Source organism: Triticum aestivum, chromosome 6D (genome assembly GCF_018294505.1).
Source record: "Triticum aestivum cultivar Chinese Spring chromosome 6D, IWGSC CS RefSeq v2.1, whole genome shotgun sequence".
Classification (NCBI taxonomy): Eukaryota; Viridiplantae; Streptophyta; class Magnoliopsida; order Poales; family Poaceae; genus Triticum; species Triticum aestivum.
The window spans coordinates 141,355,542-141,364,298 of record NC_057811.1 but is presented as its reverse complement, the minus strand read 5'-3'; positions in this window follow the sequence as shown (position 1 = coordinate 141,364,298).

The following is an 8,757-nucleotide window of genomic DNA, read 5'->3' as shown; positions in this document are numbered from 1 at the left end:
ATCATGGATATTCAAAGAATTCATACTAACAACATTGAAATCATGCTCATCATCCAAATATTTTGTGCCAAACATTTTATTGACTTCTTCTTCTAACAATTGAGCACAATTTTCTGGTCCATCATTTTCAAGACAGATATTATAAAGCTGATCAATAATATGATGCAACCTCAATTCCATTTTTTACGTAGTTTTCTTTTATAAACCAAACTAGTGATAAAACAAGAAACTAAAAGATTCAATTGCAAGATATAAAGATATACCTTCACGCACTCACCTCCCCGGCAACGGCGCTAGAAAAGAGCTTCGTTGACGGGGTGTGAGTGCCGCTTACCTAGCCTCCCCAGCAACGGCGCCAGAAAAGAGCTTGATGTCTACTACGCAACTTTATTCTTGTAGACATGTGTTGGGCCTCCAAGCGCAGAGTTTTGTAGGACAGTAGCAATTTTCCCTCAAGTGGATGACCTAAGGTTTATCAATCTGTGAGAGGTGTAGGATGAAGATGGTCTCTCTCAAATGACCCTGCAACCAAATACAAGAAATATCTTGTGTCCCCAACACACCCAATACAATGGCAAATTGTATGGGTGCACTAGTTCGGCGAAGAGATAGTGATAAAAGTGTAATATGGATGATAGAAATATATTTTTATAATATGAATAAATAAAAACACCAAGGTAGAAAATAGTAAACGGGCACAAAAACGGTATTGCAATGCTTGAAAATGAGGCCTAGGGTCCGTACTTTCGCTAGTGCAATCTCCCAACAATGCTAATATAATTGGATCATATAACCATCCCTCAACGTGCAACGAAGAATCACTCCAAAGTTCCTATCTAGCGGAGAACATAAGACGGAATTGTTTGTAGGGTACGAAACCACCTCAAAGCTATTCTTTCCGATCAATCTATCCTAGAGTTCGTACTAAAATAACACGAAGCTATTCTTTCTGATCGATCTAACCAAGAGTTCGTACTAAAATAACACCAAAGCAAATTCAGATTCATAATATTCAATCCAACACAAAGAACTTCAAAGAGTGCCCCAAGATTTCTACCGGAGAAACAAAGACAAGAACATGCATCAACCCCTATGCATAGATTACCCGAATGTCACATCGGGAATCTGCGAGTTGAGTGTCAAAACATATATCAAGTGAATCAATACGATACCCCATTGTCACCACGAGTATTCCATTGCAAGACATATATCAACTGTTCTCAAATCCATAAAAGTATTCAACTCGATAACAACGAAATCTCAAAGGAAAAAAACTCAATTCATCACAACAAGATAGAGAGGGGAAAACACCATATGATCCGACTAGATTAACAAAGCCCGCGATACATCAAGATCGTGACATCTCAAGAACACGAGAGAGAGATATTAAACACATAGCTACTGGTACAAACCATCAGCCCCGATGGTGGACTACTCCCTCCTCATCACGGTGGCCGCCAGGATGATGAAGATGGCCACCGGAGATGATTCCCCCTCCGGCAGGGTGCCGAAAAGGGTCTTGATTGGTTTTCGCTGGCTACATAGCCTTGTGGAGGCGGAACTTCTGATCTAGGTTAACCCCCGATGGTTTCTCTATTTATAGGAGTTTTTTGGCGTTGGTTTCATGCTAAGATGGGCCTCGAGGTGAGCACAACCCACCGGGGCAAGCCAGGCCCACCAGGCGCGCCCTGGTGGGTTGTGCCCTCCTCGTGGCTCTTCTGGCCCTCCCACGAACTTCGGGGGTCTCTTTTGTTCCAAAAAAATCATCAAAAAGTTTCAGCTCATTTGGAGAACTTTCATTTCTACACAAAAAACAACACCACTGTAGTTCTGCTAAAAACAACGTCAGTCCGGGTTAGTTCCATGCAAATCATACCAAGACCATTTAAGATTGTTGTAAACATGGCATGAATACTTCATAAATTATAGATACATTGGAGACGTATCAATGGACACACATCCTAACGCTTATGCATGTTGATGACTAAGGTGCGCAACACACAAAGTAACGTATGTCTTCAATTCATGAAGACATACACTCTAAGTGTGAATACATTAATGCGGAATTTGACTTCGGAGTGCCACGATAATTGTGTGTCGTGTCTGGGTATAATACTTCCTATATGGTGGGTAACGCCACCACCAATCTTGAAGATTTGAGTTTGGCGTCATGTTGCTTTATCTTCATAATTGTTTTGTCTTCAACATTGGTTTATCTTCATGATTTATATTCACTATGTTTGTTTTGGTGTTCATTGCCTATCTATATACATATAGGTTCTGTCATCTACATCATTCACTTGTAGCTATGTCTTCAAGTTGCCATTTTCTGCACTAAGTGAATGTGATCGGACCCTAATCCCATCTGTGCTTATCTCTCCTACTCTCTCCAAATCTTCATATGCATTCTATTGACACATGTCGATTGCCTTCACTGTGTTCTTATCAGTCGAAGATTAAGAGACAAACATTTAAAATGCTTTTAATATCCCTATCTTTTTTCCTGAATCCGGACAAGCTGGAACAACCACCCAACAACCCGGGGTTGTGGCTCAATATTTAAGTTGTTGCATGCATGCCACGTGTAGCTCAGATGTGAACTGCCAGGGGTAGCTTAGTAAATTCACCACGCCATTCCCCTACTTATGAATACTCAGCCACCACAATCATTAAATCTTACTCCCCTCGCTTTCTTGCTCAAAACTCGAGCGTCGTCGCTAGCTTCCGTCGTCACCGGAGGCGAAGCGCTTGGCTGCCTTGACTTCTCCGTCGTCGTCTTCACGCCGGCCGCATAACTCTCCTTCTCGCCGCCACCGTAGGTGTCTTCCGCCGCCAAGTTAGGGCGCGGCAGATCGAACTGCTCGGCCTCCGTCCTTCTTCGTCTAGCAGTTCTTCAACTGTTCTTGGCAATAAATAAAAGCTTACTTTTTACCGCTTGTTAGATCTGATGAACTTTCTAAATCTTCAGGAAGTTGCTTTACTACTTCCAAATCTAGATCTTTCCTTCTCTACATCTCATTATTTGCAAGAGCTTTCACTTATGCTTCACAACTATGACGCCCCTGATTCAATCGTACACTAATCATGCACGCAAACGTGTACGATCAAGATCAGGGACTCATGGGAAGATATCACAACACAACTCTAAAACATAAATAAGTCATACAAGCATCATAATACAAGCCGGGGGCCTCGAGGGCTCGAATACAAGTGCTCGATCATAGACGATTCAGCGGAAGCAACAATATCTGAGTACACACATAAGTTAAACAAGTTTGCCTTAAGAAGGCTAGCACAAACTGGGATACAGATCGAAAGAGGCGCAGGCCTCCTGCCTGGGATCCTCCTAAACTACTCCTGGTCGTCGTCAGCGGGCTGCACGTAGTAGTAGGCACCTCCGGTGTAGTAGGAGTCGTCGTCGACGGTGGCGTCTGGCTCCTGGGCTCTGGCATCTGGTTGCGACAACCAGGTAGAAGGAAAAGGGGGAAAAGCGGGAGAAAAGCAACCGTGAGTACTCATCCAAAGTACTCGCAAGCAAGGAGCTACACTACATATGCATGGGTATATGTGTAAAGGGCCATATCGGTGGACTGAACTGCAGAATGCCAGAATAAGAGGGGGATAGCTAATCCTGTCGAAGACTACGCTTCAGGCCACCTCCATCTTGTAGCATGTAGAAGAGAGTAGATGGTAACTTCACCAAGTAGCATCGTATAGCATAATCCTACCCGGCGATCCCCTCCTCGTCGCCCTGTTAGAGAGCGATCACCGGGTTGTATCTGGCACTTGGAAGGGTGTGTTTTATTAAGTATCCGGTTCTAGTTGTCATAAGGTCAAGGTACAACTCCGGGTCGTCCTTTTGCCGAGGGACACGGCTATTCGAATAGATAAACTTCCCTGCAGGGGTGCACCACATAACCCAACACGCTCGATTCCATTTGGCCGGACACACTTTCCTGGGTCATGCCCGGCCTCGGAAGATCAACACGTCGCAGCCCCACCTAGGCACAACACAGAGGTCAGCACGCCGGTCTAAATCCTATGGCGCAGGGGTCTGGGCCCATCGCCCATTGCACACTTGCACGTTGCATGGGCGGCCGGAAGCAGACCTAGCCTAGCAGGCGTTCCAGTCAATCCGGCGTGCGCCGCTCAGTCACTGACGTTACGAAGGCTTCAGCTGATACCACGACATCGGGTGCCCATAACTGTTCCCGCGTAGTTGGTTAGTGCGTATAGGCCAGTGGCTAGACTCAGATCAAATACCAAGAACTCGTTAAGCATGTTATTTTAAAGTAACCGTGAACGCCGACCAGGGCCAGGCCCACCTCTCGCCTAGGTGGTCTCAACCTGCCCTGTCGCTCCGCCACAAAGATCCACTCGCGAGTACTCTTACGAGCCGACCCGACTTTAGTCACCACAGGTATCATGTAAAGTATATAAGTATATACCCGTGATCACCTCCCAAGTGATCACGGCCGATAGTATAGCAAGGCAGACGAACAAGAATGTAGGGCGACAGATGGAATACTAGCATCCTAGACTAAGCATGTAGGATTGCAGGTAAAGGTAACAACAGTAGTAGCAAGGACAGGCTATGCATCAGGATAGGATTAACGGAAAGCAGTAATGCTACACTACTCTAATGCAAGCAGTAGAGAGTAGAATAGGCGATATCTGGTGATCAAGGGGGGGCTTGCCTGGTTGCTCTGGCAAGGAGGGGTCGTCAACACCGTAGTCGTATTGGGTAGCAGCGGCGTCGGTCTCGGTGTCTAGCGGGAAAGAGGGGGAAGAAACAATAAATACAATGCAAACAAATGCATGACGATGCATGACATGACAAAGCGTGATGCTAGGTGTGCCCAATCGCGGTAGTAGGTGATACCGGCGAAGGGGGGGAAACATCCGGGAAAGTATCCCCGGTGTTTCGCGTTTTCAGACAAATGTACCGGAGGGGGAAAGTTGCGTGTTTGATATGCTAGGGGTGTGTGGCGGACGAACGGGCTGCGTAACCGGATTCGTCTCGTCGTTCTGAGCAACTTTCATGTACAAAGTTTTTCCATCCGAGCTACGGTTTATTTTATATTAATTTTAAAAGATTTAAATCATTTAAGGATTTATTTAATTACTTTAATTCAACATTATCTAGAACAGTGTTTGCTGACGTCAGCATGACTTCAGCAGTCAACAGAGGTGTTGACCGGTCAAACTGACGTGTGGGCCCAGTGGGACCCACCTGTCATACACTGTTAGGTTAATTAGGGTTTAGGTTAAACTAATTACTGTTTATTTAAACTAACGGGTTAATTAGATTAATTAAATAGGATTAATTAATTTAGTTAATTAATTAATTAATTAACTAAATTTATTTTTATTATTAATTTTTTTAATTCATTTAATTCTAGTTTTTTTACACGTTTTGTGGGCGGGGCCCATATGTCATAGGCCCCAGGGGGCCATAGCAGTTTTGGGCGCGGGTGCGGGCACGCGCCCGTCAAGGCGATCCCGGGTGAGCGGGCGACGGTTACGGGCATGCGGGTGCGCAGGCCCGAGGCCACCAGGGGGGCGCCGGCGACAGCAGGGCACAGCGAGGCCGGCCGCCGAAGGCGACAGCAGCGAGGCCACGGCGGGGCAGCGCCAGGGTGCGGCTGTAGAGGCGGGGGCCGTGGCGGTGTGCAGCGAGCATCAAGCTGCGGCGGCGCGCGGGGTAATGGTGCGGGAGGGCACGATCGGGCGGAGGTCTACGGCAGCAGCGGCGAGCACGCGGGGAGCAAGGGCGAGGGCGAGGCAGAGAGGCCTCAGCGGGGCGAGGCGCTGGGCGCAGCCAGCGCGCGGGCTGCACGCGGCCAGGGGCAGGACGGAGCAGGAGCAACGGTGGGCGCGGCAGGAGCGCGACAGGCGAGGTGAGCGGGGGCCGCGGGCGCGCGGGAGCGCGTACAAGCACGCGCTGGGCGCGGCGGGGGAACGGCGCCGGCGACAGAAAAGGGGGGGTAGTGAGGAAGCTCACAGCGGGGAGTAGGGATCGGGGCAACGATGGTTGAGGAGGAAGTCGGAGACAACGTCGCGACGGAGAGGAAGCAGGCCGGTGATGGCGTCCGTCGAGGTAGCTCCGGCGACGAGGTGACGGCGATGACAGCGGGGCGACGTCGGGCGGCTCAGGGGTCGAGCCCTCGATCTCGATCCAGATCGAGGGGGAGTGGGCGACGTGGGGGGGGGAGTGTGCGGTCTGGGTGGGGTTAGGGTTACGGGGTCCAGGGGATAAGGGGAGTGGGCGAGGCCGGTTGGGCCGGCCTGCTAACAGCTGGGCCGACTGGCCCGGTGGGGGGGCTTCTCTCTTTTATTTTATTTTGTTTTCTGTTTTGCATTTTCTTTTATTTATTTCTCTTTTCTGTTTTATTTCATTTTAATGTATTTAGGCATTTTCTAAAAAGGTGTTTGCTGCACTATAATTACCTATGCCATTTTTGGCACTGCCCGAACATTTTTGTTTCAATGTTTGAAGACATTTGTTTGTTTGCCATATTTTTAATTGATTTTTGAATCGGTTTGAACTAACGAAAGATTAGCAACAGTAATCGTGGATGACATGGCACCATTAGCATAGGTTCACTGTAGCATAATTATCCGGGCGTTACAATTCTCCTTCACTACAAGAAATCTTGTCCCGAGATTTAGGAGGTAGATGGAAACAGTGCAGGATATTCATCACGTAGGCGATCCTCACGTTCCCAAGTGGCTTCATCTTCAGAATGGTGCGACCACTGGACTTTGAGGAACTTGATCGCCTTCTGACGAGTGCGGCGTTCAGCTTGGTCGAGAATGCGGACCAGACGCTCTTTATAGGAGAGGCCCTGTTGCAATTCGAGCACTTCATGATCCACTGCTCGGATTGGGTCCTTAAAGCAACGGCGGAGCTGTGACACATGGAACACATCGTGAACCTGAGAAAGGTTCGGCGGAAGCTCCAGTTGATATGCCACTTTTCCACGCCTTTCCAGAATAGTGAATGGGCCAATATAGCGAGGAGCTAGCTTGCCCTTGATCCCGAAGCAGTGAGCACCCTTCATTGGTGTAACTCGAAGATAGGCCTTTTCGCCAGGTTGATAGACCATGTCTTTATGTTTACGGTCATACTGACTCTTCTGACGTGACTGAGCAGTCTTGAGATTCTTGCGAATAATGCGGACTTGTTCTTCGGCATGTTGGATAATATCGGGACCAAAGAGTGGACGTTCCCTAGTTTCTGACCAGTTCAGAGGGGTTCGGCACTTTCGTCCATATAACACTTCGAAGGGGGTCATCTTCAGACTAGCTTGATAGCTATTATTATAAGAGAACTCAGCATACGGGAGAGATTCCTCCCATTTCTTGCCGAAGGAAATAACACAAGCTCGAAGCATGTCTTTGAGAACTTGGTTGACACGTTCAACTTGCCCTTGCGACTGAGGATGACACGCAATACTGAATGACACATGAGTTCCCATAGCTTCTTGGAAACTTGCCCAAAACCTTGATGTGAATAAGCTGCCATGGTCCGAACTGATAACCAGTGGAATACCGTGAAGTGAAACAATTCTGGACATATAGAGCGTTGCCAGCTGACTAGCAGTGATCGTTTCTTTGACTGCCAGAAAATGTGCAACTTTAGAAAGTCGGTCAATGACGACAAGAATAGCATCATTACCTTTCTGCAATTTGGGAAATCCAGTGACGAAGTCCATTTCAACATGGTCCCATTTCCATTCAGGAATAGAGATAGGTTGCACAGTTCCAGCAGGCCTTTGATGTTTTGCTTTGATACGACGGCAAACGTCACACTCAGCAACATAACGAGCAATGTCTTGCTTCATATTAGACCACCAGAATCTCTGACGGATGTCTTGGTACATCTTTGTACTACCAGGATGGATAGACAAAGGCGTATCATGAGCTTCTTTCATAACTTCCTGAGTCATATCCAGGTTTTTCTCTGCACATGTCACCACTAGGCGGCCTTTGAAGTACAAAGTGCCATCATCAGCAATAGTGAAGAATGAGGGCTTTCCTTCTGCGAGGTAGCGCTTAATCTTGTGGGCTTCAGAGTCATATCCCTATATTCTCTTGATGGAGTCCAAGAGATCTGGTTCGACAGCCAGGGTACTGAGGGAACCCTGGGAAACAACCCGGAGGTTCATCTTGCGAAACTCCTTAGGAGGGGGAGTGAGTGCACCCGGAGGAACAATATGGAGGTTCAGCTTTTTGAATTCTTCAACAAGCGAGGGCTGAACTTTGTGAACCTGGAGATGGTTGCAGTAAGACTTGCGGCTCAACGCATCATCCATTACATTGGCCTTGCCTGGCGTATAGGAAATACCCAAGTCAAAGTCTGCAACAATCTCCATCCATCTCTGCTGACGGAGGTTCAGGTCTGGTTGGGTAAACAGATACTTCAGACTTTGGTGGTCGGTGAAGATCTCGCAACGATTACCGAGAAGGTAATGTCGCCACTGTTTTAGCGCATGAATGACAGCAGCAAGCTCGAGGTCGTGAACTGGGTAATTCTCTTCATGAGGGCGCAATTGCCGAGAGGCATAAGCAATCACTTTGCGGTCTTGCATTAGGACACAGCCTAATCCTTGACGAGAAGCGTTGCAGTAAATGACGAAGTCCTTCTTAGTATCAGGTGGAGCTAGCACTGGGGCAGAAGTCAACTTGTCTTTGAGTGCCTGGAAACTTTCCTAACATTTATCTGTCCATTGGAACTTGACGCCCTTATGCAAT